The following is a 24941-nucleotide window of genomic DNA, read 5'->3' as shown; positions in this document are numbered from 1 at the left end:
AAATTGGAAGGAGCCTATTTGTCTATAACGTTGTGAACATGGTAGAGTTCACCAGCACAACTAATATACAAGATGTGCTGAACCTTGGTAGATCATTTTGAAACTGTGAGCTCGACCTGATAGTAACCATTACAAAAAAGTAATTCAATCTCATTCAACAGCTTCATTATAGATGTTTTGGAATGCACTGGGAAATAGAGCCAAGTTGTAAATCTGTCAAAGTGGTTTGCTCAGCTTTATAAATAGAAACTGTGACTGTGGGAGTCGGGGTGGCTTTGATATCATTCAGAGTCTACAGCTATAAAAGGGGCTTTATTGTAAAAAAATAACTTCCATATGAATGGGCGCTAACATTTTCCATGATCTCTCCCACTCATTTTCTCTCTGATGAGATGGGTTTTCACATCACAGATGTGGATCATTTCAAGAGAACATCCCAGCCCAGAAGTAGGTCATTCAATCCAATGGGCCTGTGACAGATTGTTGGACGAGCTATCCTACCTGCCCTACCCATTTCCCAGTTGGCAGATTCTGGAGGGTTCCTCAGTTGAATACCTAGAAGCCCCATAAACATAGTGAGGGAGGGGCTTCGATGGAGCAGCATTAGACAAATTGTGACTTAATAAGGAGGTTTCCAGACGAATTTTAAAAAAGGAGGACTGAAGAGCCATGTGTTTTAAGAAGGACTTTCCAGGCTTTCAGGCCTAGGCAGCTGCAGGAAGTGGAAACTGATGAGAGGCAAGGTGCTCTCAGAGGGTGGTAGAGCTGGAGAAGGTTATAGAGGGTGTGAAATCCTGGAAGGGTGAGGATGTAAAACTTCACTGAGAACAGGGAAGGCCTTGCATGCTTCCTCTGCTTCAGCTTGTTCGGTGTTAGAAGTATGTTTGGAGTACTCTACCTCCTGCAACATGACACCAGAGGCCAATGACTATCCCAACGTTAACCCTCCGATTCTTGGTTCCATTTGCTCCGGTAGAGGTCAGTGACAGCTGAACCACCAGCAGCAGCAGCAACCTTCCACCACCTTACCTCCCAGCTGTACGGATACATGAAAAAGGAAAGTGTTCAGAGGCGTCAGAATATTCCATAATATTTGCATCAACAAAGTCTGAGTGTCTGGAGGAGTGAAAAAGTGATCAGGTTTGGTTGCGATGGCCCTCATGGCTAAATAGCCTGCCTATGCTCTCAGGCTTGGCTCACAGCTCAGAAATAGTCACATCAGTGAGCTACACCAAGATACAGGCATTTACTGGAGCTACTGCCCACAGCTCACTCACCACAGAGAGAAAGGCACCTCACATTCACAGAGTGCTTTCCAGCATCTCAGGAAACCCTGTTACGACCCATAAATCCCATGAATCCCATAATTCCAGATATGCCCAAACAATTTGTGCACAGCAAGATTCCACAGCAGCAAAGTGATGACGACCAGATGGCTTTTTTTTCAGTGTTGAATGCATGATAGGTATTAGCCAGAAAACCCTGGAAGGAAATCCCTGCTCTTCTTTCATTTGAGTGATGCCATCCTTTACATCTACTTGTGGGGTCAGGGGACACCTCTATTCAATTGCCCCTCCCTCCATACTCCCTTGGCACTGACCGTTTGACAATCAGCACACTCTCAATACTGGGCCAGTGAAAAACATACAAAGTTCAGACATCAGGGGGTTATAGGTCCTGTTGCTGGGCTGCTGTTTCCTGTCAAACAAGGGGTGGTGATTATTTTTTCCCCTGACAACAGCAAAGCTGCACCACACAGAATGAAGTAGCCTTTCTGAAATTAGCAAACCAAGGTGTGGCAGTACAAATGATCGCCATTTGCAATTCCCTGACCTGTATAACCAGCAGGCCTGTTTCCAACTCTGAATGTATTATTAGCCCTGGCTCAAAGCACCTTCTCCACCAATTCTTTGCTATGACCTGTACAGGAAGCAATGGAGCTCCCAAACAAGCAGGCAGTGCATCTGCTCACCCCATCAGCACTTCTCTCAGATGAGCTGCTATTACCACAAGCTGACATTTCACAATGCCTCTACTCATCAGCGTGAGAACCTCTACCCACAGACTGAAACAATCCTGGGCATGACTTAGAAGACCACTATCTAAAATAATTGGCCAGTTCCCAGGAGAGGGAGAGGACAGTGTCTGAATGCATTCTCAATTATCTTCCTATCAGGACATGCACTACAGGACCTCTCAGCAGGTGCTGACTCAACAGGAATCGCCCAAGATGTTGTAACTACTGATGGGTAATTACTCGGGAACTGTCCAAAAAAAACTGTTAAAAGTCTTCTAACTCACTCACCTTTAATAGTTACCCAGAGGAGCTCGACAGGATGAAAACCTCCTTGAGTGCCTGGCTAACTATAAAACTGACTCTGTCTCTAGACCCAACTTTCAGCCACACTCTCTGAACCTGACCCAATCCCAGGCCCAAGTCCCCCGGAACTTCTAACACCCCAGTCAATCTACTGACTGTGCCATCCTGCCTCCTGACTTCAATCAACCCCCATCCCCTTTAACACTTACTTGACTCAAACACAGACACTGGTGCACTGAAAACTTGGATAAATATCGTAGAGAATACGGTTGCTCTTGCAGAGATGAGGAGCTGTGACTTGGCTTTCCCCCACCACCTGACACGATAAGGGCTCTGATGAAATAAAAATAAAGATACAGTGTTTGGAGGCCTCTAGCATTGGAGGTTGGTCCAGAAATGTGGAGGACAGATGCAGGGTCAAAAAAAAAATTGGTGTGTGAGCAACAACCTGACACTGATCACTGCCTGAAGATGATTTGGGTCATTTCTAACCCATTTCCAATATAGTGCTGAAGGAGAAGACACTCATGAATGATGGGGACTGGATATAAGTTCATTCTTCATAAAGTACAGGAACTTGTAAATCAGGGGTCTCCCATTTCAGACAGCTGAGGAGAAATTGCACTCCCTCAGAGGGTCATGAGTCTTTGGAACTCTGTTCTTTAATATTGTTAGAGTACAGGCAGATAGATTCTTGATAAATAAAAGAGGGTGAACAATGATTAGGGTCAGATCATCCACAATCACACTGAATGACTCAAGGGGTCAAATGGCCTCTTCATCCACATGTTCATATCCAGTCCATGTATCCAACAGCAGTCCAGCATGGGGGTTTGACTATGATGGTCACTCCATTTAGAATCATAGAATCCCTACAGTGCAGAAAAGAGGCCATTCAGCCCATCAAGTCCATACCACCCTCTGAAGGGCATTCCACCTGGACCCATCCCCTCCCACCTCCCCCTGTAACCCTGCATTTCCTCTGGCTAACCCACCTAGTCTGCACATCCATGGATACTACGGGCAATTTAGCATGGCCGATCTGCCTAACCTGCATATCTTTGGACTGTGGAAGGAAAATGGAACACTCAGAGGAAATTCCACATAGACAGCTGACCAAGGACGGATTCGGACCCAGGTCCCTGGCATTGAGAGGCAGCAGTGCTAACCACTGAGCCACTGTGCTGCAAAGACCAGGTAAAGCGATCAACTCTCCCACCTTTTAAAGGATGGTCCCTAATTTTGATTGCTTGTCCCGTGCCCTTCAAAGAAACATTTTTGCCTGAGAGATAGATAGACTGAGCCGACCCTACCCCACACCACCTCCCATCCCACTCCCATAGACAGCGTCCTTTACTTTATTTCACAAAAGCTGATCACCCTGAATGTGGGAGAGCAGGTTTCAGGTGCAATAATTAGATCAGTCTGTTCCTTGATAATAACATTTTCAAAACCATTGTGCGGATCACTAATAATGAGGTGTTGGTAATGGAGACACTGAAAGATTAATCTTTACAGAAGGAAGAATGAAGCAGACAGAGAGTGCTATCCAAACAGGGCAGCTAGAACAAGATGAAGGGCTTATGCTCGAAACGTCGAATTCTCTATTCCTGAGATGCTGCCTGGCCTGCTGTGCTTTGACCAGCAACACATTTGCAGCTAGAACAAGAGGCATATTTCGAGGAATAGTGAAAGAACGATGGGAGATTGTCAACTAGGAATGCTGGACCAGATGTAGGTTGAAAATGTGTTGCTGGTTAAAGCACAGCAGGTCAGGCAGCATCCAAGGAATAGGAAATTCGACGTTTCGGGGTGCTCAAATTACACCCAGTCTCAATATGAACATGTCACCCTCAAAACGGTTGTCACCAAGCGATTTTCCTAACACAGATTTACTCACTCACTTCAGCCTGGAGAACAACACAAATTGCTGTAAATAACTCACATGGAATATTTCCACGGAGTTTTCCCAGGTCACCGCTGCTGGCATCCTGTGGCATTTTATCCAATTCTACACACTGGCAGAGGTGGCAAGAGTTGTTTGAGGTAGTTCATCATCATCTTTAGGGGCAGGACGGTGGCTCAATGGTTAGCACTGCTGCCTCACAGTGCCAGGGACCCAGGTTCGATTCCACTCTCAGGTGACTGTCTGTGTGGAGTTTGTACATTCTCCCAGTGTCTGCGTGGGTTTCTTCCAGTTGCTCAGGTTTCCTCCCACAGTCCAAATATGTGCAGATTTGGTGAATTGGCCATGCTAAAGTCTCCATTGTGTTCAGGGAGGTATAGGTTAGGTGCATTAGGGGTAAACATAGGGTAGGTGGAATGGGTCTGGGTGGTTTACTCTTTGGAGGGTGGTGTGGACTTGTCGGGTTGAAGGGCCTGTTTCCACACTGTAGAGATTCTATGAATCTCCCACCTTTGTCCTTGCTTTGTCTATCTAGGTGATTCGTGACAAAGGATAATTTACAGTGGCATATCTTCAGAGGTGGGACTGTTTTGAGTTAACAAGGAGGTCTGTTACATTATAGCAAAAGGTACAGCTACATTTGATTACTGGGATCATAGGGAGCCTACATCGTTTCAGATATCCCCCACTTTTCAAAAGTTCACTTTACGCTACTTCGCTTTTACAAAAGACCTACATAATACCTATCTTTGCTAACCAAAAGAAAGCTGAAGACGATTCTTGCTTTTACGATAAAAGGCAAAAATGTTCCCATATATATATTAATGCTTCTTCGCTTTACACCATTTTGCCTCATGAAAGGCATCATAGGAATGCTGGACTTTCAGATAACGTGGGATACCTGTACATCTGTTCCTTCTGAAAGGTAGAGTCAAACTGCTTGCCGCCACCCACAGACTGAGAAAGGCATCAGCAAATGAGTTGAACAAATGTAACATTAACCTCTTCAGAACCATTACCTTATACAACAACACTCAGCACCAAAAGGACCACAGAACTCAAGCTCACAGATACGTTATGGTAATGTGAAGAGCCTTTAGTGAGGAGGAGTATAAAGGGAACGTCTTGTTCCATGGCCCGGGGCAAACAGGAGTCTACTTCCTGTCACTGGTGTATGTGAGAGAGCAGCTGTAATATTCACAGAAGTTCATCTATCGCAAGTGAGGTGCACTGGGATCTTCCTGACAGCACACACTTGTCAGTCAGCCTCGGAATTCTGGTGATTTGTAGCTCCTGCTCAGACATTCAGGCACTGTCCTGTGAAAAACACCACACGAGCACTGAGCGGTTGGGCAAAAGACTGGGTTGTGGCACAGCAGTAACATTTTATTTAGAATCCCTACAAAATGGAAACAGGCCCTTCGGCCCAGCAAGTCCACACCGATCCTCTGAAGAGTATCCTATCCCACCCAGACCCATTCCCTTACTTCTCTACATTTTCTCGCATCTAACACTAGCATGACCAATCCACCTAACCTGCACATCTTTGTGATTGTGGGATGAAACCGGAGCACCTGGAGGAAACCCGCGCAGACATGGGGAGAACTTACAAACTCAAGGCTGGACAGTCACCCAAGGCTGGAATTGAACCTGGGTCCCTGGCACTGAGAGGCTGCAGTGCTAACCACTGAGCCACCATGCCCTTGGCACTCTTTTCTGCCTGCCCTGACAGAGTTTCGAACAGATTAGAGATTACGAGAGAGCAGTCGGCCAGAAGCCAAAAGTATACAGCTACCCTGAGAACAGAGTAGTTCCGGAGAAGGCAGAAGTATGGCTCCAATTTCAGAAGCAACCTCCCTGGGTTTCGATCTGGCAGAGTTACAGGTGACCAAAAGGTCATAACAAACCAGTTATTGGAATTATTGGGCTTCTTCTATAAAATTCAATAAAATTCCAGTGAGACACAACATCTGTCGTGTAGCTGAGATACTTTATGTTTCGTCCTGCTTTTACAGATTGCAATAGTTTCTTTAGCATTCGATTCTTTTTCTTCCACAAAGCTCCTGTCGCGTTGTTTAGAGGTGAACGGGAAGGCATCGAGATTTACAATGCAGTGTGTGATCACCAATGATGGGGCAAGCGTAACAGAGAAAATGTTACAGCTGGCAAGACAAACATTTGCAGGAGGTATAGGCATCCTCTTTTAATACGGTCACTGTTCACAATCTGGTAACTGGACTAAGTACCGCCCAGTACATCTCTATTGTATCAAATTGCATTGATCTCCCATCCCATTCAAACAGCTCAGTGGGTGCTCAACCATACAGACAGATGGTCAGGATTCCAACCTATTCACTTCCATTGTCCTGTAATCAGCTAACTGCACTGCTATTCATTCCTACTGTAAGGAATTCTAATAGACTATTACCATTCCTTTCACTGCCATTACATTACATTCTAATGGAGTAAATCCCTTTTCATTCACACTCATTATGTGGAACAGAAACGCAGCAAGTAACATTTGCGCACACAAGTGATAGGCAGTGTCCAAGGAGTCATTAACCGCAGGAGGAAGCCATTTGGCCCATTAGTCAATACCAGCATTTTGGTAGAGCAATCTAGCCAGTCTTATATCCCCCATCTATCCCTGTAGCCCTTCAAAATCAATTTTATTCAAATTCCTGTCCAGTCTGTTTTTGAAATCATTAAGAGTCTCTGCCACTACCGCAGAAAGCAAAACAATATTAAACCATTCTGCAACACTACCACCCTGCATTGTCAACATCTTGGGAGTCTATTGAGCAAAAACTGAACTTGGCCAGCCATTTAAATACTGTGGCTACAAAAGCAGACCAGAGTGTGAAATTCTGTGGTGAGTAACCTCCAAACTCTCCAAAGCACATCCACCACCTACAAGGCACAGGTCAAGGCCGTGATGAAATATTCTCTTCATTGGACTCTTGCCTGGTTGAGTACGAATCCAGCAACCTAGAAACCTAACACCCGACAGGATAAGGCAGCCCACTAGTTTGGCAGTCCATCCATTGCCTAACATCAGTCTGTGTCCCAGCATACAGCCCTAGGTACTTTTGTACACAGTATACAAGATTCACAGCAACAGCTTGCCAAGCCTTGTTTAATAACACCTTCCAAATCCACAACTAATTCCATCCAGAAGGACAAGATTAGCAGATACATGGGAACGCCATCCCTTGCACATTCCCCTCCAAGCCACTCACCATCCTGACTTGGAAATACCATGCCATTCCTTCAGTGTCAGTAGGTCAAATCCTGGAATTCTCTCCACTGTGGGAATAGCACGTGGACTGCATAAGATCAAGGTGGCATCTCACCACCACCTTCTCAAGTGCAACAAGGGACATGCAAGATATGCTGGCCAGACAGCGATGCCCAAATCCCACAAACAAATAAAATAATTCTAAAGCTAAATCCCCAATCATTCAAACCCAGTGTGTGAAATTCCATTCCAACAAATCTCCCTTATGCGCACTATATAGAATTCTAATAGGCACATCTATTTGCGTTATATGAAGTTTTAATAGAATAAATCCTTTTCCATCCATTCCCATGATCTTGAAATCTGACTGACAGAATCACTTCTATTCACACCCAATTTATACAATCATAATTGACCAAACGGCTTCTCCTTCCCCGTTCCTTACTTTGATTACTACACCTCCAGGTTCCATCCATGTGTCAAATTTCAGTGCATCATTCTTTTCCCCGCTGATTTTAGGGTCCAGAATTGTATGGATGATACAAAGTTCTGTATTGTGTAGAGCCTGTCAGCACCAAGAAACTCCTCTGATGTCTGTTAAGATACAGCACACCAAACATGGTCAAATGTGTTGCATTATGGGCTGTCAAGGCAGCTACACGTAACCTGCGATGTTTCACATTTGCTCTTGTTCATTGTTTTCGAAAGGAGGTTTGTTTGGTTTGAGTCACTGAATGAATGGTAAAAGTGGGCTGCTGTTCAAAGATTTGCAAAGGGACTATTTTTATCCAGCATTTCGAGGACCTGGTCCAAAGAATTTCTGGCAAACCGTTTGGTATATTTATCAGAAGTCATCAGCACTGGAGACTGCAAAGGATGAAATTCACAAACAGCACATAAAAACAAGGAGAGTATTTATATGGAATGATGCATCTGATTTGATTTATCATTGGCACGTAAGCCTAGGTGAAAAGTTTTGTTTTGCATGCAGTACAGGCAGATCATACTGTACATCAGGATGAAAGAACAGAGTGAGGGGTACAATGTTACAGCTGCAGAGAAGGTGCACAAAGAGCGAGATCAACATTACATTAAAAATTTGAGTGATCCATTCAGAGGTCGGGGAAGAAGTTGTTCTTGAATCTGCATATACAAACTTCTATAATCTTCTGCCTGACAAAAGAGGGTGGAAGAGCCTATCACCCAGGGTGGGAGGGGTATTTGATGATGTTGGTTGCTTTCCCAAGGCAGCAGGAAGTAAGGGTGAAGTCAGTGGATGGAAGTCTGGTTTGTATGATGGACTGGGCTGTGTTCACAACTTTCTTGCGGTCTTGGGAAGAGCAGTTGCCACACCCCACTGTGATGCACCCAAATTGGATGCTTTCTGTGGTGCATCTATAAAAATCGGTAAGAATCCTTTGTGGACATGCTGTATTCCTTAGTCTTCTGAGGAAGTAGAGAGATTGTTGTGCTTTCTTGACCATATATATTGTGCAAGTTGCAAGACAGCTGGAAAATGGGATGAGATTAGGTTAGGCTATCTGGTCGGAAGGGTCTGTTTCCATGTTGTACATCTCTATGACTCTAAGTGACTTGCATTTATATAGCAATATTGACTAACCTAAAGCTTTTTACAGCCAATGAAGTGACTTGGAACTGTTGTAGGGTGGGAACCTGGACATTTCATTTGTGTGCCAACAACGAGTTAACAGCAAGATATCCGCTGAGGAATAGAGGCTAAGACACCAGGGAAAACACCCAATTGCTCTGGGATGTTTAATATCAATCTTAGAGAGCCAATTTTATGGCATTGTCTCAGGTGTACCCAAGTGTTTGCAGTGGGGCTTGCTCCCACAACATTTTGACTTAGACCTCATCAAGTAAAGCTTATTAAAAAATAACTGGTCTTATTCCAAATCAACTAAAGGCTTGAACTGCATCAGCTATCACCCACTCTCTCTGGGCCTGACATACATTGTGTCATGAAGACTTTGCTCTTCACGCACATCCAAAACAACTCTTCCTTTTGGAGTCTGACCACCTCAGATAAATCTCGTCAAATCAGACAGCTAATCCCGCAGGACCGGGCACTGCTATGCTTTGGGTTGTGAAGATAAAGTTTCCATCGAATGACTTATGACAGTTTACTAAACTGACACGTACAATCTGTCAGCTCAACTTCTTGCTTCCTGTCCATGAGGTTTGCTTGGACGTGATCTAAATTTCACAAGTGCAGTGATCTTCACAGGAGAAATTCATCCAAGTCCTACCAACAAGGCCACAATGCAATCTGGAGTGTACTGTGGAACAAATAGGCCATACCCAACAAAGAAAAATTAGGTGCAACATTCAGTCTTTTAGTTTATTGGATTGTATTAAATATCACACACTAAAATCATATTTCTACAGGCTAAAAGCACTACTTGAATTTATTTACATAGATTTATAGTATCCTTACAGTGCAAATAGAGGCCATTCAGCCCATTTGGGTCTGCACTGATTCTCTGAAGACCAACCAACCCAGATCCACTTCCCCAACCTTATCCCCGTAACCCTGCTTTTCCCATGGCTAATCCACCCAGCCTATACATTCCTGGACACTACTGGACAATTTAACATGGCCAATCCACCTAAACCTGCATATCTTTAGACTATGGGAGGAAACTGGAGCACCCGGAGGAAACCTACGCAGGGAGAATGTGCAAACTCCGCACAGTCATCCAAAGATGGAATTGATCCTGGGTCCCTGGCATTGAGGCAACAGTGCTAAACACTGAGCCACCCTGCCGCCCCTTTGTCAAAACCAAAAATTGCTCTTCATCAATTCAAGTTGTATCTAATCTGGGATAGTCTGATGCCCACAGCAGATAAACAAAGAACATTTCCCATTCTGGTCTCCTAATGACTTCCACCCAAATCGTGCAATGTTCACATAAAAATGGGATGGAATTCACCTTTGCAGTTATCACTATGCAATATGCTGAACACCCAACCTTATTGCGCATCCTTAGAAAGCACCAATTTATTGCTATGTAAGGAGACTTCCAGCTATTTTCCAGGACACCCTTGGGGGTACATACTAATGTCGCTCCTTTGGAAACTTGTGGGTCTCATCTCGCTGGACTTAACCAACTACCCACTGTACTCTGGGGCCCAGAGGTGCCTTGGAAATGGGAACTGATCATGGATCCAGCCCTTGCTCCTGCCCTTACCCTCAGTAGAAGCTGGACTGACAGAGCTGTGTGTGTTAGAAGAGTTGGGGTGATGTTCCTGCCTCCTTGAACCTCCATGTGCTATAGATTGACCCACAATGCCCTTTGGGAGAGAATTCCAAGATTTTGACTCAGCAACAATGAAGGAACAGTGACATATCTCCAGGTTAGGATGGTGAGTGGTTTGGAAGGGAAGTTGCAGGGGTGATGTTCTCACACATCAGCTACCCTGGTGTTTCTAGAAGGAAATGGTAGTGGGTTTGGAAAGCGCTATCTATGGATCTTTGGTGAATTTCTGCAGTGATAGTAGCAGCAGTGTGTACTGAATACTGAGTGTTGATGGTGGAGAGAGTGGATGTTTTTGGGTGTGTTGGAATCAAACAGGTTGCTTTGCCCAGAATGGTGTCAAGCTTCTTGAATGTTGTTGGAGGTGCATCCATCCAGACAAGTAGGGAGTATTCCATCACATTCCTGACTTGTACCTTGTAGATAGGCTTTGAGGAGTCAGTTCATCCCACCACCCCTCCCATCAATCCCCAAAAGATAGAGACAGAGACACCGTGTGATCCCTCTCCAGGACACCCTTCTTACAAGAATCATTCTCCCAACTGGCCCCAAATCATTTCTGCACAGTGGAATCAAAGAATCCCTAAGGTTTAGAAAGAGGCCATTTGGCCCTTTGAGTCCAAACTGACCTTCTGACAGCTTCCCGACCCTCTGACAGCATCCCAACCCTACCCTACCCTACCCGACCCGAGCCCTACAATCCTACATTTTACCAGCCAACCCACCTAGCCTGCAGACCCCTGGATACTATGCAATTTGCATGGCCACTTCACCTAACCTACACATCTTTGGACTGAGGGAAGAAACCAGAGCACCCGGAAGGAAGCCCGTGCAGAAAGAATGTGCAAAATCTACACAGACAGTCGGCAGACTGGAATCGAACCTGGGTCCCTGGCACTGTGAGGCAGCAGTGCTAACCACTGAGCCACAGTGCCACCCCAGCCTGATGTTTTGCATATTTCACATTTCAATTACCCCGCGGTCTTTCAGATTCGCTGACATATTCAGGTCAACAGCTGATAAATATGGGGCATGGTTATCCTCTGGAATTCAAGTTGCATCGAGACTCCTGGTACATTACATGTTCCCAAGTGGCAGCAATTTTCACTTTGGTTTGGGGCAGCATTTATTTATTTTAAATAAATGAACAACTTTTAAATGCAAATGATGGGTTGGCCTTCCGCATTCTTGTTAAATGTTTCCCTTTCTCAAACAAAGCAAAGATGGAAAACAGTTAATTTGTTAACAGGAACCAACTGGATTCAGTCTGTCATCTTCTGGCAGCTGACCTCATCCTGTGCCTGCCAAGGAGGTCCTGACGAGTAGCAGAGAGGAAACAGTCAGTCCCACTCATCCCTCGCCGGAGTCTAAGGATACAATCAAAACCATATGTCTGGCTGCACTAACTATTCAAATAACTCAAAACAGCTGAGGCTAAATATAGAACGCCAGTGAGGTAATGCGGCTTTCCCAATCCTTGTAGCATTTGATGTGGGTCATTGGATCTCATCTATTGTGGTTCTGCGCTCCACTGTAGGGAATCTAGTCTCCAGTTGTCTCGGACCCACTTCGTCACTGGACCAAGAGCTTGCGCTACTCAGACCGTGTGGTAACGAGTAAACAATGGTTTCCCCACACTCAAAGAACTCTCGCACAGGCGCCTTCCAACCCCTCAGGATGGCCACACCAGTGCCCCACCCACAAGTGCAACAGAGCCTGTGGTAGCCACATCGGTCTGTTCAGGCACTATGGACTCACCCAAAGAGTGGAAGAGAGTCATCCTCAACTGCGAGGGACCGTAGGTGATGATGCCACACAACATAGTTAGTGCTCCTTCATACCAGAAGCACTGCAGTCCTCCAAAGTCTTAACCGCACCCCCTGGAGCACCTCATATGCATCTCACCCTCTTGGATAAATCGTTCTCCCTACTGTCAAACATCCTATGCCTACTCATAGCCAAATATGGGGTCAAACATGCATCCTTGCCCACAAAATACGCATCAGGAAGCAAATTCCCAAGCCAATGCCAACCAATACCTGGATCATTTCAAACAGGAAATCTGGAGAGGGTCAAGTGGTAGTAATGGCATGGTGGCTCAGTGGTTAGCACTACTGCCTCACAATGCCAAGGACCCAGGTTCAATTCCAGCCTCGGCTGACTGTCTGTGTGATGTTAGTGCATTCTCTGAGTCTGACTGGGTTTCCTCCAAGTGCTCCAGTTTCCTCCCACAGTCCAAAAAGGTGCAGGTTAGGTAAATTGGCCACGCAGACTAGAGAAGAACGTGCAAACTCCACACAGACAGTCAGCCAAGGTTGGAAATGTACCTGAGTCCCTGACGCTGTGGGGCAGCAGTGCAAACCACTGAGCCACCGTGCCACTCATCTCTGACCTGAAAGAATGATCCCTAACTTTAAAAGAATGCCCCCTAGTTCTGGACTTATCCAGACAAGGAAACATCCTTTCCAGGACTACCTTGTCAAGACCATTCAGTATCTTATCAACCTCAAATCAAATCAAGATTTGGTTGTTCTAAACTCTACTGGAAACAAGCCCATCATGTTCCTCATAAGACAACCTTCTCATTTAAACTACCTTCCTTAAATGAGGAGACCAAATCTCCCCACAGTATTCTAGAGCTGGAGTCTAACTGATGCACTGTGTAACTGAAGCATGCACAAGGAGGTGGTGGACAGACGAAGCCTTTCTTTCATGGGATGTGGGCATTGATGGCAAGGCCAGCATTTCTTCCTTATCCCTAAATGCCCTTGAACTGATCAGCTTGCCCGACCACTGCAGAGAGTAGTCGAGAGTCAACCAGATTGCTGTGGGTCCGGAATCACACGTAGGCCCGACTAAGTAAGGATGGCAGATCTCCTTCATTGAAGGACATTAGTGCAACCAATGACAGTTTCATGCTCACCATTACAGAGACTTTCAATTCCTAATTTAATTAACAAAATGTCAGTCCTGCAAGTTGACATGTTGGGACACGAACCAGTGACCATTCGCTTGGATTACTAGTCTGCTTTGTTACCACTGAGCCACCATCTCGCTCAAAAGTCCAGCCAGTGGATTTGATTTTCAACATACTGCGATGCTACTAAACTGCCATCACCAATTCATGGACCATTGGAGACACCAGGTGATTTGCTCTCATCTTCCTCCTTCAATCAAACTCAACACGTTGCTGCTTGTGGGATCATGCTGTGTGCACATTTGCTGACAGGCCTATGTACGTAACTGTTACACCTGTTCATCTAAACACATTGGGATCTAGCTGAGAGATATTAATTCTTCCTACAAGGCTGAAATGAAGGAGGAAGAAGGGGCAAGAAGCTGGAGAAGTGGGATAACTGTGCTGAAGGATAGGACTGTTTTCAATTAGCCTCCGTCTGACTTCTTTGTCCAAGGTATTTGGGTTTCCTTGTGATTTGGAACCGCACGGAAAACAGCAGTGTGACAGGGAGAACTGCCAATACCAACTGCTCACTTTCCACCAAGAAATCTTGGAAAAAGAGAGATGAAGATGGGAGTGGAACATTGTACAGAGATGTGTGCCAATCGCTTCAAGGCAGAGACACCATCGGCTCTGGGTGATATCAAACTGTTTGTGGTTCACACAACGCTCCATTTCTGGGAAACGTTTGCCCAACATAGGTGCGTCAGCCAGAGTCTCTTTGAAGCCCCAACAAGATCAGTTCATCCCATGGCAGAATGCATCAAAACAGGGCTGCACTTTGTAAAACTAGACTCTGGGCTATAATCCTGCAGATGCTGGAAACCTGAAACAACCCAGAGGTTGCTGGAGAAACTGTGTAGGTCTAGCAGCATCTGAGAGGAGAGAAACAGTTCACGTTCTGACCCAGATATGGCTACGTCGGTTCTGAAGAGAAGTCATACTGGACTCAAATCTTTAGCTCTGTTTCGCTCTAGACTTTGGGGCTGCCTGCAGACTATAAAGGCAAGCCTTTGAAATTTATTTGCCCAAATGTTGGGTACAAAATAGGCATTGCTTTTGCCTCTAAAACAATAATTGCTTCATTTTGGAAGCGATGCAACACTTGGAAAGTCTGCTGAAATGTGGATAACAAAATATGGCATTGCATCAAAAACAAACAAGACTCTTTGTAGAGATACTTCTGTGACAGACTACACCACAGTGCCCTGCAACCTAGCACACCCTTTGTCTGGCTTGAGAGTCCACTCTGCTGACACTAGACCCAGAATGGTGGTGAGAGAGGGGGCTGGGGGGGGGTAGGATTTCTACTGTTCAGAACTTCAAATTGGATCAGTAAGGGCAAGCATGTCTCGGCAAGGAAACAGAAACACTGGTTATTATTCGAAATAGTTCGCAGATCATCTGAAAATGTCCTAAAATTCTCTGTTTTGGGCCAAGTGGACTGAATCCTCAGAGAGTTGTTGTGAAGTCTATTTGTCCCCCATCCTGCCCCTGAACAGAAACAGAGTGAATGCTGTAACACACGTAACTGGCCTGCGGCTACTTTCTATATTTAGCTGCACATTTTTGCTGCCACAACTCAGACAGACACACCGGCCAAACCTGTAACTGGATGTACACCAAGCTCTAAGTATCTGTTTACAAAACTCCTTCAGTGCCTCACTTATTGAAGCCTCTGAGTCGAGCAGAGCAGGAGGTCCCTCTCTTGATTTCTCCAATCTGTACTCCTGAGGGCGTCACTATAATAGGCATCAACACTCTGGGACATCGTGGATGGGTGAGGGGGAATAAATACCCCAATTACCCTGCCCATTTCTCCTCGACACACACTGGCCTCAGATTAAAAACTGCACAGACCGACACTGGCTCTGTCACTGTAGCAGAGGACAGCCCGGAAAAGGCAGAGCTGGACCCTAGCAGCACAATGACTCAGTGGTTAGCACTGCTGCCACACTGTGCCAGGGACCAGGTTCGATTCCACCCTCAGGCAAGTTTTTACACATTCTCCCCGTGTCTGCATTGGTTTCCTCTGGGTACTCCAGTTTCCTCCCACAATCCAGAGATTTGCAGAATAAGTGGATTGGCAATTCTAAATCCATTATAGTGTCCATGGATCTGCAGGCTAGGTTGGGTGGGCCATGAGGAAATGCAGGGCTGCAGGAATAGGGTAGGGAGATGGGTCTGGATGGGATACTCTTTCTTTTGGGGGAGAGGTGGACCAAATGGGCCAAATGGCCTTCTTCCACGCTGTAGGAATTCTATGTTCTTTCTCCAGGACAGAAGCCAGTAGTGCTTCTAATGTCTTTTTCCAAGTTTCTCTCCTCACCTTAAAAATGTGCCCTTAGACTTGAAATCCCATCCTAGGGAAAAGACAAGTACCATTAACTCTATTAACCCCTGATTTTTAAAAAAATAAACTCCTTTCAGGTTGCCTCTCAACCTCCTACACTCCAGTGAAAACTGTCTCAGCCTTTTTTTATAACTCAAACCTTCCATATCCGATACATTCCTGGTAAATAAGACTACCAAGACCATAGGAGCATAAAAGAGGCCACTAGGCCCAATGTGTCTGCCCTGCCATTTAATCATGGATGATATGTTTCTCAACTGCATTCTCCCCGTAATCTTTGATCCTCTTAACAATCAAGATCCTATCTATCTGAGTCTTAAATACACTCAATGACCTAGTCTCCACTGTCTTCTGCAGCAATGAATTCCATAGATTCACCACCCTCTAACCGAAGAAGTTTCTTTTTATCTTCCCTCGACTCTAAGGCTGTGCCCTTAGGTCCTCGTCTCTCCTGCTAATGGAAATATCTTCCCAACATCTGCTCTATCCAGGCCTTTCAGTATTCTTTAAGTTCCAATTACATCTCTCCCACCCCATCCTTCTAAACTCCATCAAGTACAGACCCAGAGTCCTCAAACGTTCCTCATATGTTAAAACTTTCATTCCTGGGGTCATCCTCATGAAGGTCCTCTCAGCCAGTATATCCTTCCTGAGGTATCGGGGCCAAAATAACTCAGAATACTCCAAATGTGATCTGACTAGAGCCTTATAAAGCCTCAGAGGTATATCCCTGCTTTTATTTTGAGAAATCTAATGCTAACATTGTATTAGACTTCCTAACTGCTGACTCAACCTGCAAGTTAACCTTAACAGAATCCTGGTCTAAGACTCCCAAGTCCCTTTGCACTTCAGATTTCTGAAGTTTCTCCCCATTTAGAAAATAGTCTATGCCCCTATTCTTCTCACCAAAGTGCATGACCTCACAGTTTCCCACATTGTATTCCATCTGCCACTACTTTGCCCACTCTCCTGACCTGTCCAAATCCTGCTGCTGTCTCCTCCATTCATCTATCATCTGCAAACTTAGCCAGAATGCCCTCAGTTCCTTCATCTAAATCATTGAAGTGAAAGGTTGTGGTCCAAACAGTGACCCTTGGGGAACACCACTAGTCACTGGCCACCATCCTGAGAAAGGTCACTTAGGGCGGCACAGTGGTTAGCACTGCTGCCTCACAGCGCCTGTAGACCCGGGTTCAATTCCCGACTCAGGCGACTGACTGTGTGGAGTTTGCACGTTCTCCCCGTGTCTGCGTGGGTTTCCTCCGGGTGCTCCGGTTTCCTCCCACAGTCACAAAGATGTGTGGGTCAGGTGAATTGGCCATGCTAAATTGCCCGTAGTGTTAGGTAAGGGGTATATGTAGGGGTATGGGTGGGTTGCGCTTCGGCGGGTCGGTGTGGACTTGTTGGGCCGAAGGGCCTGTTTCCACACTGTAAGTAATCTAATCTAATCTTTTATCCTCACTCTATGCCTTCTGCCAGAAAGCCAATCTTCTATCCATGCTCATACCTTGTCTCTAACACCAAGGGCCCTTCTCTTACTCAGCAACTTCCTATGTGGCACCTCGTCAAAGACCTCTGGAAATTCAGATAGATAACATCCATTTGCTGTCCTTCGTCTAATCTGCTCATTAGCTCCTCAAAGAATTCCAACAGATTTGTCATTCATCACCTTCTCTTGATGAAAAGATGCTGACTTTGCCCTTTTTTACCTTGCACGTCCAAGTATTCAGAAACCTCATCCTTCACAATGGACTCCAATATCTTACTGCTGTCTGAGGTCAGGCTAATCGGCCTGTAATTTCCCATCTTTTGCCTTACTCCCTTCTTAGACAGGGTGGGTTGGTGGTGGGGGAGGGGACAGGAGGATACATTAGCGATTTTCCTGTCCTCTGGGACCCTCCCTACATCCAGTAACTCCTGAAAGATCATCAGTAATGCCTTCACTAACTCTTCAGCTATCTCCTTAAGAACACTGGGGTGTAGTCCATCTGGTCCAGGTGATATATCCACCTTCAGACTTTTCTGTTTCTCTAGCACCTTCTCCTTGGTGATGGTGACCATACTCACCTCTGCCCCCACCCAGACTCTCGAAGTTTTGGGGTGTTACTTCTGTCTTCCACTGTGAAGACAAGAGTAAAGTATTCTGTTCCAATGCCATTTCTTTGTTCCCCATTACTACTTATTTAGTGTCATTTTCCAGCAGCCCAATAGCCACTTTTGCCCTTTATATATTTAAAGAAACTCTTGCAATCTTCCTTTATATTACTGGCTAGCTTACCCTCATATTTAATCTTCTCCCTCTTTTTTAGTTGTCCTTTTGGTCCTTGTAGGCTTCCCAATCCCTTTGCCACATTAGATGCCTCCCTGCACCATACTTCTTTTTCCTAGCGATGAATCTCTGCTGTGTCTCCTGAATTACTCCCAGAAACTCCTGCCATTGCTGTTGCACTCTCTTTCCTGCTACGCTCCTCTCCCAGTCATTTCTGCCAGCTCCTCCCTTATGCCTCTGTAGTTGCCTTTATTCAATTGTAATACCGTTACATTGGATTTCACCTTCTCCCTCTCAAATCGCAGAGTAAATTCAATCATATTATGATCACTGCCTGCTAAGAGTTCCTTCACCTTGAGCTCCCTTATCAAGACTGTCTCATTGCACAACACTAAATCCAGAACTGCCTGCTCCCTAGTGGGCTCCACCCCAAGCTGCTCCAAAAATCCCTCTTATAAACATTCCACAAATTCCTTTTCTTGCCATCCACTACCAACCAGATTATCCCAGTCCACCTGCAAATTGAAATCCCCCATGATCACTGTGACCTTGCCTTTCTTACGCATCTTTTCTAACTGCTGCTGTATCTCACATCCTGACTACTGTTTCTCTTCAGAACCCTTTCCAGCTTAAAGTCCTTCCTCTAACCCATTGGACAAATCTTTTAATTGACTGCTCCTATAGTCTATTAATGGTCAATATTAAGTCTTATTGTACCATTTTTCCCTGAAGACTTGGGTCTTGGGAACAAGGATGTGATTGAATTTTACACTATGAATAAAAGCCAGGCCTTGAGCAGCCCAGAGAAGCCTCTTTGTCCGTTTCCTTCGTCCGTTTGCTCTTTGTCCTTTGTACAAGGCTTTACTGTGAGGGAAACCAAGGCTGCTTAGTATTGAAGCCCTCACAGTAAAAGATGACACAGTAGAAACAACAAACATTCATCTGCTCATTAATCAAGGGATGTGACTAAGGAGGGTAGATTTTGAATACAGTGATTAAATGAAATTTTAAACAGGCCACAATCTTTCAAGATCACCAGGTGAGTGACAACTTCCACTTATATTGCACCGTTAACAAAACAAAATTTCCTTTAGGTCTTGCAAGACTGTACCCAGGTTAAAAACCTCTCACCGAACCACATGAGACAACATTAGGTCAGGTGATCAGAAGTTTGGTCGAAGAGGTTGGATTTAAGAAAGTGTTTGTGCAGATTGAAATTGAGAGATCCCGGTTCCACCCAGGAAGCTGAAAGCACCAGTGTGGGAGCAGGGATGTGCAAGAGATCAGATTTAGAGGAGCATAGATATCTCAGGGGGCTGCTGAGCCTGAGAAGCAGGAATGAGAACTTCATAAATAAAGTTTATTTAGTCCAGACATTTCTCCCTGTGTGACTTGTCAGGATTAGGAAGGTGCACAGTAAACCTTTATAGATATTTTGGCCATTCCTAGAGCATCATGCCTAATTCTGAAACACCGTTATCATCAAGGAGGCTGAGACTTTGGAAACTGTATAAAGAGGATCTATTCCAATAGCACTGAGGGGGGTGAAGCTGATGGAAATACCAAGCTGGAATTATTCTTCGTGGAGCAGGCAAAGTTAAAGGAAGTGCTCAAACTATGATGGATTTTGTTTGATTTGATAGGGAGCAATGATTCCCAGGTTTCAGGCCATTCACAGAATATGGGGATCTTGATGATCCAGAAAGCACTGCCTGGCAAAATAAAGGTCATAACTGAAATTGGACTAATACTTGGAAAGTAATTATTGTGGGGTTAAGGAGGAAAGAACAATGGGAATGGAACTAGTCAAACTGCATTTCAAAACACTGCTGCAAGAATGATGGACCGAAAGGTCTCACTCGCTGCTGTGTAATACTATATGGCAACTACATGGGCAGGCAATGGCCTAATGGTATTATCATTGGACTGTTAATCCAGAGACCCAGGTAATGTTCTGGGGACCCAGTCTGAATCCCACCATAGCAGATGGTGGAATTGGAATTCAATTAAAATCTGGAAATAAGAGTCTAATGACGACCATGAACCCATTGTCGATTGGCAGGAAAAACCCAACTGATTCACTTAAGGGAAAGAAATTGCTATCCTTACCTGGTCTGGTCTACATGTGACTCTAGACCCACAGCAATGAGGTTGACCCTTAACTGCCCTCTGAGCAATTGAGAAGGGCAATAAACGTTGGCCGAGTCAGCGACACCTTCATCCAGTGAATGAATAAAAACTCTGAAAAGTTGGAAAGCTTAAAGCAAACACCTCCATCCACTTTCAGTGGAACAGTCCTGTTTGTGACGGTGGTTCCCCAACAAACTGAAAACTATTTTCTTTTCTGCAATGAAAAATAGTTTAAAACAACTGTTCTGTAGCCACATTTGTTTGCATTCTCAGAGGCTCGACTGGGCTTGTGTTTTGTACACAGGATAGGGAGGGGTAGGTTGGCAGAGTGGTGGTGAAGGAGGGGGTTGAGTTAATTGTGCCTATTCTTCACTGTTTGTGAACCCAGAGGACAAACACCAGCATTTTCAACTGTAGGGCATATCCTGGTCTGGACAGCCACATCAAACAGTCACCGGACATTAGTTTGAAGCAGGAAGCAAGGCCTGCCATTCCCTTTCCTGTGATTGAATAAACAACAACAGTTCATATGTACATAGCACCTTTAAAGCAACAGGGCACATTTTAAATAAAAACAAAAAGTATAGGAAATCTGAAACAAAGTCAGTCATGGAGTTGTACAGCACGGAAACATACCCTTTGGTCCAACTCGTCCATGCCGATCAGATTTCCTAAATTAATTTAGTCCCATTTGGCCCACATCCCTCTAAACCGTTTGTATTCATGTACACATCCAGATGCCTTTTAAATGCAATTGTTCCAGCCTCCACCATTTCCTCTGGCAGCTCAGTTCTGAAAGGGGTTGGAAAATCGGATTTTTAAAAACAATTCGACATTTATTGCCTCGGCAAGTGAAGCTCCAGTAGTGAAGCAGTTAAAATCTGGGATATACAAGTGTTAGAGGAGTGCAGAGATCTCGGAGGAGTTGGGAAGGGATGACGCCATGGAAAAAATAAGTGTGAAAACTACAATGAGAATTTTTACAATCAACTTGGGGAGCCATCCCAGGAATTAGTCGGTAAACATTTGTTACCCTCCCTTGGTAGCTAGAACATCCGTCCTTAGGGGCAGGGGGGAGGTAAAAAATCTGTACACAATTAGGCAGAAATCCTGTCTGCCTTCCGGAAAGGATGCAAATGATTCCAGTGTCCTACTTGAGACGTGGAAAGGGATTTCTTTTAAATTTAAGAAAAAACTCCAACCATGTTTGGCCATGTTATAACACAATTTGTGACCATCACATCCTGGATGTGTGACTTGAACCGAGGCCTTCTGGCCCAGAGGTACTATCACTGCTCTAGCCCCTAAAGGAAATAGGAAGGGCGTTCTCCCAACATCCTGCCCAATGTTTGTTTCCCACCCTTGAATCTTGTAGTACACAATGCATCCTGTTACATTTCTTACAGTAGTGACATTTCACTGGCTGAAAAATCCCATCAACTCACAAGGAGGGAAGGAAAGATGTCTTACACAAACACATCCTCCTTTCACTTTTATTGCAAGAACAATATTTAGAGGTTCCTTTTGGATGAATGACATCATTACAATAAGCACACAGCTCCCTTTAAATCTCACCTCTCTTCTGACAGGCCAAGGCAGACAGACTGATTCACACACAATGTACGAATTATATCATTTTGTTAACACAACCCTGGTGTTGGGCATGAACCACAGCTTCACTCTAATCTCCCCAAAACATTTACAGACTGCTATGGCAAGTGACGTCCATTTTTATCATGTACGAGTGTTCGCCATAAGCACTGAACTGTCTTGTTCCTGATGCTTTTTGGTCAGAATTTCCATGGTCAGATACAGGACCATGGTTCTCCCAATTCTCCAAATGGGCTGCAGGTTCTTGGGGACTGCACCAACTCCTCCCTCCTACTTATGAATTGTTGCCTCCAACAGATGTGAATAGTGTTCGCAAATCTTACTGCTTTCTCACACAAGAATAATAGAGGACTTTCGCGGTTGCGAAGAATGTTGGGATAGGACGACTGCCATTCCTGCCATGCTGTCTCCAGCATTAGTAAATATTGGCAAATTCCATATTTGGGTAACCTAATGTTTTCTTGGCTTCCCCAAAAACAAAATCTCCTCTAATTGTTGTGTCAAATTTTCAGAATATTTTAACCACCTTGACCAGGTCATTCCAAAGCCTTCTACAGAAGGTCAAAGGTGAGTCCACCCTCCCAGATCACCTGAGAGAATTCACTCATGGAAGTCACCAATTGGACAAGAGTGGCCATCAAACATGGGAGTATAGTAACCTGTGAATGGTGGAGCAGCAAGCAGCCGCTTATTAAGTGGCAGCATTGAGAGGGTCAACAGGTAAGTCTTTGGCCAAAGCTAGGACAGGGTGCTGACTCCAGTCAAGCTTTGGAGTTCCACCTTCTGGAGAACTGAAGGTATTACTGTGAGGGATTTGTATCCCTCAATTGAACACAAGAAAACAGATTATCTAGCCATGATTACACTGTTGTTTTTGGGACCATGCTGCATGTAAATTGGCTGCCCACATTTACAACATTACAACAGTGACTACATTCCAGAAGTATTTCAGGAGGTGTAAATTGCTCTAGGCCACCCTTGTGGTTGTAAAAAGATCTACATAAATGCATGTATGTATTCTTTCGTACAACATAACCCTCAATGCCCAAATTATCATCCTGGACAAATCTATGCTCCAGGCCCTTCGATACCAATAGATCCTTCCTGAAAAGTAACACCGTAAACTGAATGGAATCAAATCTTAGGTATCAATCTTCCTCCGTTGCAGTGTATCTATGATCTGAGCTAGCCCATGCAGGCTAGCAGAACCACAAGCACATTTCCATACTAAAGGTTAATGGGAATTTTTAAATCAAATCAAGAGACTACGCTTGCTGAACAACTGAAGCACGAGGCCCAGATGGATAACTTTATTTTCTTGGGTGAAGCTACCGCCAATCATTAATTAAAAGGAAGCTATATTGATTGGATATATGAATCAAGCATGAACCAAGTCAATGGCAGTGCATATCAGAGGGGCCAAGAAATGGAGAAAGAATCAGAAGGTCAGACAGGGACCTCATCCTGGTTGTAGTCCAGTGGTCTACCATTGGTCACTGTGCTCACATAGGGCATCAATCTCCAGCTTGAACACTTCACCCTGAGGAGGTCACATAAGCCCCATGATTATTCAGTCAGTAGCTGATATGGGACAAATGGTAGCAGAGGGCCAGCCAGTGCCTGGGGATACTACGCCCTGGCAAGGGTCAGCATCTCCGAAAGAGCAGAACGGAAAGAACAGACACAAAACTAATCTGCTGACACATAGTAACAGTCAAATTGGAGGATGCGTCATCACTTGAAGATAATCACAAAAGGGAAGTCGTCCAGAATTAGCTACTGTTTACGAGTGTAAAACACTGCCAGCTCTGAGTAGGGTAAATTGACCAAAGCAATCCTCTTGAAGCAGTTTCACGCTCACGCCTTGAGAACAACAGGAGTTTGGTGCTGTTGCTTTTCAAAAGGCCTGACTTGTTTTCTAATGGGTTGCTTTAATGGCTTTCCAGAGCGTAAACAGCACAACAATAATCACACATATCTGGCACCAACTGCTCACACACCCTCGGCCAATGCCAAGCAAACTTAAGGAAAAGAAAACACTGACAGAAATCTCCACCCTCTCTTTATCCAAGTCGGAGAGGTTTCAGCAGGACAGTTCCTGAAAGAGACTTCAATTATAAAAAAGTCCCAGAGCAGAATTGGATGACTGAATGTGCGTGCTGTCCTTTGTCAGCTGTGGGTCAGTGGGTAGCACACTTGCCCGAGTTGGGATGTCATAGGTTCAAATCCCACTCTATCATCTAGGTGACGTTCTGATGCCAGACTGAAGGAGCCAAGGGTGCCAGCTGCAAGCCAGTTCATATTCATCATTTTCAAAGAAATCTTTTCACCAAAAGAAAGAATTCTTGCTTAAATATCATGTTTGCAACAGACAATTCAAACCACCCAGCATTTCCCCACCATTACATTCCTTTCATTATTTGAGATGTGTTTCTGTTAGCTGACCAGTAAATACAAGCCATCACTCATCACATTCCCAATATTTCATGATATTGGAAGCCTCCATCAGGTCACACGTCAAACTCCAGTGAAGGGAATTCTCATTTCTCAAGCCTTGTCACAATAGCAAACCTGTGTACCAGATAAAATCTGGATTGATTTTCCTCTTTCCTTGCACATATGACATTTTTCACAGATGCAGAGAAATATACACAGAACTTCAACTCTGCTTAACATGTCCAATGCCTGTATTCAGTGCTGTTTTAACATGTTTCTTCACCCATCTTCCCCGCACTCGCTGAATTACATTAGTTCCTTTGACAGTCCTGACTAAAAACATTCGAGATTCTCAGACACATTTTCAAAATGGCCGGATTCCTCCCCACCTCTGGGCCCTCAGACTGGTGTGCCTCCAATTCAGGTACACATCCGATTTCA

At 44.7% G+C, this 24941-nt stretch overlaps 1 protein-coding gene across 10 annotated transcripts in view; it reads right to left on the bottom strand.

Moving 5' to 3' along the window:
• Positions 1-24941, bottom strand: part of mtss1lb (MTSS I-BAR domain containing 2b) — a 137582-nt gene that overhangs the window by 70034 nt on the left and 42607 nt on the right. Inside the window, exon 1 of one of the 10 annotated variants that reach the window (XM_060838274.1) lies at positions 20433-20711. The exons of the other annotated variants lie outside the window; for them this stretch is intronic. The gene's annotated coding sequence lies outside the window, so the exon portion shown is untranslated. Of the gene's footprint in view, positions 1-20432; positions 20712-24941 lie in introns of those variants that run through there. 10 annotated transcript variants of the gene reach the window in all.

The sequence above is a fragment of the Hemiscyllium ocellatum genome, chromosome 17 (assembly GCF_020745735.1).
Source record: "Hemiscyllium ocellatum isolate sHemOce1 chromosome 17, sHemOce1.pat.X.cur, whole genome shotgun sequence".
Classification (NCBI taxonomy): domain Eukaryota; kingdom Metazoa; phylum Chordata; class Chondrichthyes; order Orectolobiformes; family Hemiscylliidae; genus Hemiscyllium; species Hemiscyllium ocellatum.
The sequence above is the reverse complement of the archived record's forward strand: the minus strand, read 5'-3'. Positions and strand labels throughout refer to the sequence as shown.